The sequence below is a fragment of the Penaeus japonicus genome, unplaced genomic scaffold, assembly GCF_977035675.1.
Source record: "Penaeus japonicus unplaced genomic scaffold, GWHDUDI00000001_assembly GWHDUDI00000018, whole genome shotgun sequence".
In the NCBI taxonomy this organism is placed as follows: Eukaryota; Metazoa; Arthropoda; class Malacostraca; order Decapoda; family Penaeidae; genus Penaeus; species Penaeus japonicus.
This window is the reverse complement of record NW_028234420.1, coordinates 27,519,407-27,532,231: the sequence shown is the minus strand read 5'-3', so window position 1 is coordinate 27,532,231 and position 12,825 is coordinate 27,519,407. Positions and strand designations below refer to the sequence as shown.

The window sequence follows — 12,825 nt, the reverse complement described above, 5'->3', positions numbered from 1 at the left end:
GATCATTATTTTTTTATCTTTCATCATTAATAAATCATTCATTATCTGTTCACTATTATCATCATTACTTTCAGTATCTATGATTAAATCATTATCAGTATCTTAGCATCATCTTTATCTTTATTCATTATTTCATTATTAGCATTTATCATTGAATCAACATATAGTATAATAAACAGCCACTTTTCCCTTTTCTTGTCATCACCAATTGCCCTTTCTTTGTATTATTGTTATCATCATCATCTCATCATCAAGATTTTCATCATGAATAATGTTGCATGATCATTGTTTGCCTGTTAGCATTCATTTTTCATCCATTTTTTCACAAGCCTTAAGGTAATTGTGATTCTTATCGATCATCAATTACCAATATATATCATCATTATAATACGCCTTGTCTCAGTATCATCAATGTAAAATATTATATAGTAGATAGTTGGTGTCATTATCCCTTTTAACTATTAAATTGAGGGTGATATGATACTGATATTTATGTATATAATGAACTATTGGATTTCAACGTTGTTTTATAGGCATGTGTGTGATCATTGATATATTACGATATTACTGTAATATGATATTGTGTGTGTACTTCTGATGGTGTTGAAAGGCCAATTGTGGACTTTTTATGATTTTGCTGCCTGTGGTTTTGCAATTCTGATTAATCCTTAAGTGTCGTACTAATGGTATTGTTTCATTGATATCATTATGGGCTATTACTGATTTCACTGCTGAGTTTGTCGGTTGCTTTTTGTTGATGCATGGAGAAAGAAATGATCCGTTCTCGGTCCGACTAATTGAGAACCTTCTTCCCTGCGGGGAGAAGCTCCGCCCACCACAACAGCAGAGAGACGACAAACAACAAAGGGACGACATCCAGAAACGTTTACGACCACAACAAACAGCCCAGGCGGGTCTCTTCTGTGGGAAGTGTTTTAGGTTGCAGTGAATGTGTACATTTACTGGAAGACAGTGAGTATCACACAACACACACACGCATGTGTATGTGGAGTTATATGATAGATGACAGTACAGACATACATAACAGACATTCATACTGAAGACAGACAGATAGACAATATGATATATTAGATTGTATAGTTATATGTTAGAGATCAGAGATAGATTATAGATTGTATTAGAGAGTATATATACCTCACACACACACCACATACAAGAGAGTAATATGTGAGCCTAGATGATATTAGACGGACTGTAAAGTAAGCCATCTAATGCTACTGGATATGAACGCTTACCCCACCTCCGCCATTCTCTCCCTCCCCCCTCCCGCTTCCCACGCCCTTTCCCGTCGCCTTCCCTTCCTCTCGCCGCCTAAACTTTGCGCACAATCGCCTTATTTTCCACTTCAAATCGGCTTTCTCGACCACCTCCCCCTTCCTCCTCCCCCTCCCCGGTCTTCCACCTTGTCCTCTTTCCCCCTACACCACACTTCCCCCCTCCCCCACCACCAGATGACGAGTGCGGGCGTGCGAACCGGACCTTGTCCCTGGCAATCGTGGGCGGCCAGGAGGCGACGGCCCCTGGAATACGTGGAGAGCCTACTGACAAATCACGGGGGGGAACTGGCAGGATGGTCAGGGTGCGGGTGCAAGCATCTAACAATGACCACGTGGGAAGGGTACGGCCCCGCCACTGCTTCAACGGAAGGGAGTAGAGAGCTTCCTTCTCGCGTTGATTAGTGGCTGTGGGGTTGCATGGAGGCACGTCGGCAGCAGTGCGAGCGTTGGTGGTGATGGCCATGACAGGCAAGGGGATAGGCGGGGTGTCGGGTACTCAAGCGGGCAGAGTTTGACGCAGAATAGGTCGCTGAGTTGGAGAGTGAGTGAGAGAAGTGTGAGATGTGTGAGTGTGTTTGAGGTGTTGAGGGTGTGTGTCGTGTGTGAGTGGGTGATACTGGTGTACAGACTGAGTGATCATGACTGTAGAGTGTTTGCGAGGAGTGTTTGATTCGAGTGAGCTGAGTGAGAGTGTGAGAGAGACAGGTAGAACAACATCACAACTCAGGAGAGGGAGAGCGTGGCGTGTGAGTTTGTGGGTGGGAGAGTTGCGTGCGTGCATGCGTGCGTGCGTGGCGTGAGTGGGTGGGTGTGAGTGTGTGTGTGTGAGTGAGTGAGTGTAGGTGAGGGTGTGAGTACCAGTTGTGACAGTCAGTATCTGAGTGGTAGAGTGAGTGTGTTAGTTTGTGAGGTGTTAGAGAAGGGCGTGCCGTGCTAGCGAGAGAGCTGAGGCGAGCGTGCGTGCGATCGATGGGAGGAGAGTGTGATGGAGCTGTGGGAGTGTGATAAACATATGATACTGACATACAGAAACAGATAGTGAGTGAGTGCTGAGAGTGAGATAGATATATAAATGATATTTATATAGTATATATGAGAAGTAAATGCTTATAACTGTGGTGATGAGAGATAGGAATAGATGTGTGGGTGTATTTGATATGGAGTATACAGAGACCACATACAACCTCACACTACCTACACACCACACCTCATGACCTCACACACACACACACACACACACACACTCTCACACACACTACACACAGAGAGAGAGAGAGAGAGAGTGAGTGGTTTATTATATCTATATATTATATATATAGAGATGTGTGTGTGGGTGGTTGTGTGTTGTGTGTGTGTGTGTGCTGTTGTGTGGCGTGTTGTGTGTTGTGTGTGTAAATATATTAGGTATTATATTTTATGATATATATATACAATGATATATATACATTAATATATATATATATATATATTATACATATATAAAAATATATATATATTATACATTATTATATATATATAGATATATATACATATAATACATATATATATATATAATTATATATATAATTATAGATTATATATATATATATACTACATATATATATATATGTATATATATATATATATATATATTATTATATATATATATTATATATATATATCTATATTATATATTTTATATATATATACATCCCATACACCCTAATCCTGAAGACGGACCCGTTCTCGTTCCTGTTAGGCTGGCCACCTCCGTGTCACCATCTTTCTCGCCGAGCCTGACATTGACAGCCTGACGGAGACCGAAACCCTGACCATTTTCGCTTCAGAAGTCCTCATTCCCCGGACTACAAGAAAGACAGACGGACAAGACACTGTGAGAGGCAGTTTTGTTTAACTAATTATTTTCCCTATATAGTGTAATATATATATCTATATCTATATATATATATATATTATATATATATATATATATCTAAGTAGGTTTATGAAATATGTATATATATATATATCTATATATATATATATACATATATATATATCCACTATATATACATCTATATATACCCTCATTCCCTTCGCTCCTCTACCCGTTCCTGTGAACCCCCATACCCATGACAAACACATAGAAAATGCTAACATACACCCAACCTACTACTATACTATAACTACTCCACCTCAACATCTCTGTATCATCTATTATATATATATATATATATATATATATATATATATATATATATAACTATATTATATATATATATATTTATATGCTAGATGTACAATAGTATTTAGATTATTTTTGTAGATACATACATATTATAAATATTATATATATATGTATATGTATTTATATATATTAATATATCTTATATATCATATATATATTATATATATATACATATATTATATATATATATATAGATATATATATATATATATATAGACTATATATTTTTAGATATGCATAGATGTACTTAGATATTTAGAGATCTATTAGATATACATATTATAAATTAATATATATATATATATTATATATTAGTCTATCTATAGCTATATATTATATATAGATATATTATCTACATATTTATGCTACATATAGTTCGTTATATCTATATATCTAGTTATACTATACATACATAATACATAATATAGATACATATATATCTATTTATTTATTATATATATATATATATATATATATATATATATATATAGATGTGTGTGTGTTGTGTTGTGTGTTTCTGTGAGCGTGCGGGTTGTGCGTGTGTGTGTGATGTGTGTGTGTGTGTGTGTGTGTGGTGTGTGATGTGTGTGTGGTGTGTGAGTGTGTGTGTGTGTGTGTTATATATATATAGATATTATATATTTATATATCTATATATATATATATATATATATAATATATTATATATATGCATATATATATATATATATATAGATATATCTATATCGATATAAATATATATATATTATAATATATAATATGTGTGGTGTGTGTGTGTGTGTGGTTATGTGTTGTGTGGGGTGCAGTGTCTGAGTGGCGTGTGTGTGTGTGTGTGTGTGTGTGAGTGTGTGTGTGATTGTGTGTGTATAAATTAAATTTTATATTATATATCTATATATATTATATATTTTTTATAGATATATATTATATATATGCTTTTTATATATATATATATATGATATAGGAATATATAGATATATATGTATATATATATATATATTTATATATATATATTTATACTTGTTATGTATATATTTGTACATCACTTAATTTATTATATATATAGTATATATATATTATTAGATATATATATATATAGATAATATAGCTAGATATATATTAGGGCCAGTAGGTGGGGGGGTACCCGGCCCATTACCCTCTTGAGAGGCCCTACTGCCAGCCGTGGTATGATAACAGGCTGAAAAAAAAAAAAAAATTATATATATATATACATACATATATTATGTTGTATTTATATCTATATATATATGTAGAAGTATATATATTTATATATATACATTTATAAAAATATATATATATATATATATATATATACTATATATAGATATATATATATCTCTATATATGACATGCACACAACACACACGTAACACACACACACACATACCACACTTACACAACACACACAACACACACATATATATAATATATATAGATTTATATATATATATATATATATATATTATATATGTTATAATGTATATGTACATAACATATTTTTATATATATTATATATTTTTTATTTATATATTAGATATATATATATGATATATATATTGTATATGTATATGTTCCATACATATATATTAAATATGATATTTATATAGATATATTTATATAGATATATATAATACATACCTACATATTATATATATTATGATCTATATTATATATTTTTATAGATACTATTATATAATTATATATATATATATTTATATTTATGTATTTTATTATATATATATATATATATATATATATATATATTGTCTATATATATATATGATCGTGTTAATATTAATGGTAATGTTTACCATCATTATTGTTACTATTCATATAGTTATTAATATCTTCCTACGCGCTCGCGCTCCAGTGCTTCTATAGACTGTGACAGATAGTCAAACTGCAATTTCGGTTATTATCATTATCATTATTATTATTATCATCATCATTATTTGTAGATGATAAAAACTGATGGTAATAATAACGCTGATATCAACAGCATTGATGATAATAATACTAGAAAGAATATTTCAACAATAACGATATTAATAAAGAGAGTAGATGTAATATCGACAATAATGATAAACATCAATAATAATGGCAAGCATGGCATAAGCAACAATAATAACAACACCAGCAATACTAACCACCAAGCCAAAACAACCACAACTACCACCATTAATTAAGAATAACCACAGGCATTGCAGAAAATATTTTTTTTTTTTTTTTTTTTATCAAAACGCAACAGTCACACCACTTGCTTCCTTATTCCTTCTTATCTATATTCATTTCTACATTCGTCATGATAAAATCTGCTTCATTACAGGAGGAAAATGATATCGCACTGCTGTATCTGGGGGGATTGATCAGCTTTGGTACCGGAGTGCAACCGATATGCATTGCTAACCCTGAGGACTTCTCTGTGGGACAGAAGGTCATCGCAGTCGGCTGGGGATTAACGGATTTCGGTCAGAGGATTTCTTGGCATTTAGGATGATTGTACTGATGTTTTGAAAAAAAAAGAAAAAAAAAAAAAAAATTATATATGCGTTTTGTTTTTTTTTTTTTTTTTTTTTTTTGTTGGGGGGGGGGGGCTGCGCTCGTGTATGTTGTGTGTGTGTGTGTGTGCTTTATAAGTTGGAATTTTGCAGAAGTGGAATAGGTTTGTCCAATGGCGCGCTGGTGTGGATTTGGGGAAGAGTTAAAAATGACCGCCTGTTTACAGAAAAAAAAATAGATGATTAGCGGGGCGTGGGGGATGATGTACCACGGACCTAAGGGCCTATGCGCGTCTGAACTGGCATAGGAGGGAACAGGTACAGGGGGATCGCTTGTGCAGCCGGGAAGGGATGCGTCGAGGCAGGGCGTGATGGCGAGTTAACGGGATAGGGCAGGGTTAGCAGTGCTGCAGTGAGGAGGTTGCGAGGGTCGAGTATGGCGGTGATCGATAGCGCGATGGGGGCGTGTAGATGGTGGAGGTAGGCTGCACGGAGTGATTTTCCTTGGTAGGTGAGTCGGGGACGGTGGCGCGCGCGAGGTGAGCGCGCGCGCGAGCGCGCGCGGCGCAGATCCGTAGCGCGAGAGAGCGCGCTCCGCCGCGCGCGGAGGAGCGCGCGCGCGCCGCGACGAGCCGACGAGAGCGACGCGCGAGGCGCGAGAGAGTGTGGTGTGTTGGGTGAGTGTTGTGTCCTCTCTATCTCTAACTCTCTCACATCATCACTTCCTCTCTGAGTTGAGCTGAGTGTGGTGTGTGAGAGTGTGTGATGAGACGGGTGTGTGAGGGAGTGTGAGTGTGAGGGTGTGTGTGTGAGAGTCGTTAGTATGTGTTAGTCGTCGTGGTGTGTGTGAGTGTGTGTCTTTGGGGTGGGCTGTGTGTGATGTGTGCGTGGTGTTTAGTGTTGTGTGTGTGAGTGTGGGTGGAAGGGTGAGTGTGTGAGGTAGTGGGTGTGAGGGTGTGTGTGTGTGTGTGTGAGTGAGAGTGTGTGAGTAGGTTCAACTATGGACGTGTCTACTTAGTGGGTGTGGTGTGTCGAGAGTGTGTGTGAGAGTGTCGGGAGGTGAGAGTGGGAATGTAGTAGGGGTCTGTGTTAGTGAGAGTGTGAGAGAGTCGGTAGTGAGTGTGAGAGTGTGGGGAGTGTGTGTATGGATGGGAGTGAGAGGGGGTGTGTGTGTGTGTGTGCAGATGTGTAGAGTGAGAGGTGTGTGGTTGTGTGTGTGAGTTTGTGAGTGTGTGTGGGTGAGGGTCTGTGTGGGGTCTGAGAGTGAGGTGTGTGTGTGTTGTGAGAGTGTGTGAGTGTGTGTGTCTGAGTGTGTGAGGGAGTGGTGAGGAGTGTGGCTGCTGAGTTAGAGAGACGAGAGTGATTTAATTGAGTGTGAGTGTGTAGGAATTGTGTTATTGTGAGAGAGGAAGTGAGATGTGAGAGAGGAGGCTGAGTGAGTGTTAGAGAGTGAGTGAGAGGATAGAGAGTGTGATAAAGTTAGTGAGACAGAACAGTCAGACTGTGAGAGATAGAGAGAGAGTTTGTGTGAGATAGAGTGATATTTTGTATGAGAGGAGAGTGTCGCTCGACCGTAGAGAGATAGGGTGATGGAGAGAGAGAGAGTTAGTGTGGAGAGAGAGTGAGTGAGATAGATAATAGAGAGGGATAGGACATACATATTGAGAGTGATAGATTGAGAGAGGATTGTGTGGAGTGTGACGTGGCGAGGGAGAGCGAGCGCGCGCGCCGCCTACGCGCGGGCGGGAGCGCGTGAGCGGAGCCAGCGCGCGAGCGAGAGAGAGCGAGCGGGGGGGCGGGCGGGGGCGAGCGCGCGAGGCAGCGAGTGGGTTTGTGTGGAGAGCGTGTGTGTGTCGGTGTGGAGTGTGTGTGTGTGAGTATGTGTGTGGTAGTGTGGGAGTGTATGTGTGTGTGTGTGAGAGTGAGTGTGTGAGTGAGTGTCGCAGGTAGTGTGTGTGAGTGTGTGTGTGTCGTGTGTGAGTGGTAGGGTGTGATCGTGTGTTATGTGTGTGTGTGTGTGTGTGAGAGTGAGAGTTGTAGAGAGAGAGTGAGAGAGAGATAGAGATAGTGTGAGAGAGTGGCGCGGGCTCGCGCTCTCGCGCTGGCACGCGCTCCGCGCTCTCTCTCGCTCGTCTCGCTCGCTCTCGCGGTTAGATATATAGACGAGAGCTATTTAAGATATGAGAGTATAGATATATTTATATATATATATATATACATAGATATATAGTCATTTTCAAAGTCTATAGATGGAAGGAGTTACATTTATAGTATCATCAGTTAGAGGGAGCGAGGTACTCTATAGGCGGAATACGCTATCCCGAGGTTCTATATGAGAACGAGGTGAGGAGGTAGGGAGGAGGAGTTTATGGGTTCCAAGGGAGATAAACCAGAGGAGGTTCCCCCCCCACCCCCCCCCTCGACCCCCTGTGTGGAGATACGTTGGGATAGGGTTGATGGGAGGATGGAAGGGTTATCACGTTCGAGAATTGGTGGGGTTGTTGGTTGGCGGGTGGGGTGGGAGGTTGAGTTTTGCTAGGCGTGTTTCATGGATGGTAGTTAGGGTGCCAGGTGGAGAGAGAGCAAGGGGGTTGCGAGAGAGAGAGACGAGCGAGAGAGAAGAGAGCGAGCGAGCGAGAGCGAGCGCAGCGCGCGCGGCTCGCGACGGCGCGCGCGCACGAGAGCGCGCGCGCGAGCAGCGAGCGAGCGAGCGAGCGACGAGATAGTGTGTGTGTGTGTGTGTGAGTGTGGTTTTGTCTCTATCACACTACTCACTCTCACTCTTCTCTCTCACATCTACATCTACTCTCATCTACTCTGTGTGTGTGTGTGTGTGAGTTGTGTGTGTGAGAGTGTGTGTAGTGTGTGTGTGAGTGTGTTCTGTATGTGAGGGTGTGTGTGTGTGTGTGATGAGAGGTGTGTGGGAGTGTGAGTGGGTGTTTGTGTGTGAGAGTGTGTAGTGTGTGTGTGTGAGTGTGAGTGTACTTTGTGGGTGGGTGTGTGAGTTGAGAGTGAGTGTGTGTGTGTGTAGGGTGTGTGTGTGTGTGTTGTGTGAGTGTGTTAGGCTGTGTGTGTCGTGTGTGTGTGTGAGTGTGTGTGGTGTGTGTGTGAGGACTCTATGTGTGTGAGAGTGTCTCTTATGTTGGGAGTGGTGTGTGAGTGTGGTGTGTGAGTGTGTGTGTGATGAGTTGTGGTGTGGGTCATGAGTGGGGGTCTGGGTGAGATAGTGTGAGTGTGGGCGAGTGTGGTGTTATGTGTGTGTGAGTGTGAGTGTGTGTGTGTGTTCATGTGGGTGGGTGAGTGCGGTGTCGTGTGTGTGTGTGTGTGTGTCGTGTGTGTGTGTGGTGTGTGGAAGTGTGGTGAGTGTGTGTGAGGAGTGTGTGATGTGTGTGTGTGTGTGAGAGAGAGTCTCTCTGAGAGTGAGTGTCATCTATGTGGGAGATGAGAGTGTGTGTGTGTGTGTGTGAGCGTGTGTGAGAGAGAGCGTCGTGAGGGGGTCGGTGAGTGAGAGTGTGCGGAAGAGTGTGTGTGTGGTTTGTGTGGGGAATGTGAGTGTTGTGTGTGTGTGGTGAGTGTGTGTGTGTGTGAGTGTGTGTGAGTGTGTGTGTGTGTGTGTGTGAGTGAGGGTGTGTGTGGCTGAGTGTGTTTGGTGAGGTGTGTGAGTGTGGTAGTTGTGTGTGTGGAGTTTGTAGAGGTGTGTGTTGTGGGGGTGAGTTAGTGGTGTGTAGTGTGTGAGTGTGTGAGTGTGTTGGTATGTGTTGGGGGTATGTGAGAGAGTGTGTGTTTGTGTGTGCAGTCGCGGTGTGTGGGTGTGGTGTGTGTGGAGGTGGAGTGTGTGTGTGTGTGTGTGATAGGGGATTGTGTGTGTGACGAGTGTTAGTGGTGAGTCTGTGTGTGGTGAGCTTGTGATGGTGAGTTTGTGTGTGAGTGAGAGAGTTATTGAGTGAGGATGTGGTGTGTGAGTGTGAGTGTTTGTGTGTGACTGTGAGTGTGTGTTGGGATAGAGTCAGACACAGACTTGTACTGTGTGTGTGTGTGTGAGAAGATTTTCTTGTAGTGTGTGAGTGTGAGAGTTGGTGTGTGTGAGGGTGTGACGTGTGTGAGAGAGAGAGAGTGCTGAGTGAGAGTGGGAGTATGAGTGTGTGTGGGTGAGACTGGGTGTGTGAGTGGTGGTGTGTGGTGTGAGTGGTGTGTGTGTGTGTGTGTGAGTGTGTGGAGCATGGCGCGGGCGCGCGCGAGACACCCTAGCGATGCGAGGGGGCGCGCGAGCGCGCCCGCGAGCGAGAGACGAGAGACGAGACGCGCGCGCGGGCGCGCGAGCGAGCGCGGGCGGAGGCCGCGCGAGCGCTCGCGGCGCGCGCGCTCGCGCGAGTGTGAGTGTAGTGTGAGTGTGGGTTTGTTTTAGGGGGGTTTAGTGTGGTGAGAGTGTGTGTGTGAGAGTGAGTGTGTGTGTATTGAGTGGTGTGAGGTAGAGTCTGTGATTGTCGAGTGTGTGTGAGTGATGTGGAGTGTGTGAGTGAGTGGGTTGAGTGTGGGTGGGAGTGTTGTTAGTGTGTGTGTGTGGTGTGAGTGTAGATGAGATAGTGTAGTTAGTGAGTGTTGTGAGAGTGTGAGAGTTAGAGGTGTGTGAGAGTGGAGAAGAGAGAGGGACGGGCGCGCCGCTCGCGCGCATCGCGCTCGCGCGCTGCGCGCGCGCAGCGCGCGAGCCTGTGTGAGGAGAGATGAGTTGAGTTGTGTTTATGGAGATATGAGTGATGGAGATATATATATTAATATAAATATATATGTATTTATATATATATATAATATATATACTTTTTATATATATATATATATATATTTTATATATATATACATAATACATATTATATGTATATATATGTATGTATGTATATATATATATATATTTTATATATATATATATATAATATATGTATATATATATATTTATATATATATATTATATATATATATTCTATATATTGATATATATTATATATACATATATTATTACATATATTTATTATACATACATACATATATAATATAATTTTTAATTGGTATATATATTATATATATATATATATATATATATATATATATATATATTTATAATATATATATGTGTGATTGTGTGTGTGTGTGTGGTGTGTGATGTATGTACGCCCCCGATGCGATTGTATTCCTTCATACATAGGATAAATTCTGCTTCCCTCTTGTCTAACAGCCTTTCTCCCACGGCCACACCAGACAACAAGGACCTCCGCACTTGCAACGTCTTCGTGAGGTGACCACTCCGGACACCATTGACCTCGGGCCCCTCCCCCCCTCCTCCCCCCCACGAGTGCATCACCCTCTACCAGAACGCGGCCCAGAGGCAGTTCGTCAACGAGAACATGATTTGCACGCTCACCGCCGGCAAGGACGCGTGCAGTGTGAGTGCTCTGACTTGGCTCTCGGCTTTACGGCGAGGGCGTCGTCGAGATGGGCTTCTCTCTTCTCTAGCTTTGCTCTTCTCTCTCTCTCTCTCTCTCTCTTTCTCCCTCTCTCTCTCTCGCTCTCTTTCGCTCCCCCCCCTCTCTCTCTCTCTCTCTCTCTCTCTCTCTCTCTCTCTCTCTCTCTCTCTCTCTCTCTCTCTCTTTCTCTCGCTCTCCCCCCCCCCTCTCTCTCTCATTCTTTCTCTCTTCTCTTTTTCTTTCTCTCTCTCTCTCTCTCTCTCTCTCTGTGTCTCTCTTTCTCGTTCTCTCTCTCTGTTTCTCTCCTTTCTCTTTTTTCACCCCCTTACTCTCTCTCTCTCTCTCTCTCTCTCCTCTCTTTCTTTGTTTCCTCCCCCCCCCCTCTCTCACTGACATACATCAATTTTTCGAAGCCACGACTCTCCCTGTCTTCCCCCACAGGGCGACAGCGGGGGCCCGGTCATAGCGCTGGTCGACGGCGTGTGGGTGTTGCTCGGGATCGTCAGCTTCGGTAACGGATGCGCCGACATAACCGCCCCGGGAGTTCACACCAATGTCGCCAACTACAGAGACTGGATGATTGAACAAATCGGCGGTGCTTTCTGTTAGTGAGTCTATAACGGGGGGTCCGTCCTGTGAGTAACAGGAGGTACTTTTCTGTGAGTGAGTCCATAACAGGAGTAGTTTTTGTTTGTGAATGATCTGAATTCATCCGTTCAGTCCAATTTTTTTTTTTAATTCGTCTGAGGCTGTTTATTTTGGCTAAGATTTTGGATATATAAAGCAATATAAAACTTATGTATAAGGTATATCTTTTCTAGTAATTCCATATCTTTAACGTGCAATTTGGTTAAACTATTCATCTAAATCAAGAATTCACACATAAAAAATCGATTTCTGTGAAGATAATTTTCAACCCTGAATAAAGTTGTCTGCAATTCGTTTTCGTTTACAACATCCTAAATCCTACTAATCTGGTTTCACTTGCAATATAAATTGGTTGATAAACAATTGGTTACCTCCTTATTCATCAGAGATTAATGGACAGTTGTGCATTTATGTATACGTTTGTACGTTTGTGTGTGTATTTCTATTTGTGTGTATTTCTTTGTGTGTGTGCATTGAAACAAATATTAGTCCAGGAAAGGGATGACTAGTTGCCATGTCGATCTAGAGATGGAAAGTGTTGACATCCGAAAGCCAAGGTGTATCACAAGCAAGCTGTAGGTGGCTTCTTCGACCTTGACAGCGGTCGTAGCAGAGTCTTTCCTCTCACTGAAAGGCCAAACTTCTCGCTACAGCTGGTCGCGCGTTCCACCATGTCA

General features: G+C 41.5%; 1 pseudogene across 1 annotated transcript in view; it reads left to right on the top strand.

Moving 5' to 3' along the window:
* The window catches only part of LOC122264539 (uncharacterized), a 48,587-nt pseudogene extending 36,147 nt beyond the window's left edge, over positions 1–12,440 (top strand). The window contains exon 11 of the transcript XR_015191830.1: positions 11,942–12,440. The product of XR_015191830.1 is annotated as an uncharacterized LOC122264539 (transcript). The remainder of the gene's footprint in view (positions 1–11,941) is intronic.
* The last annotated feature ends 385 nt before the right edge of the window (positions 12,441–12,825 follow it).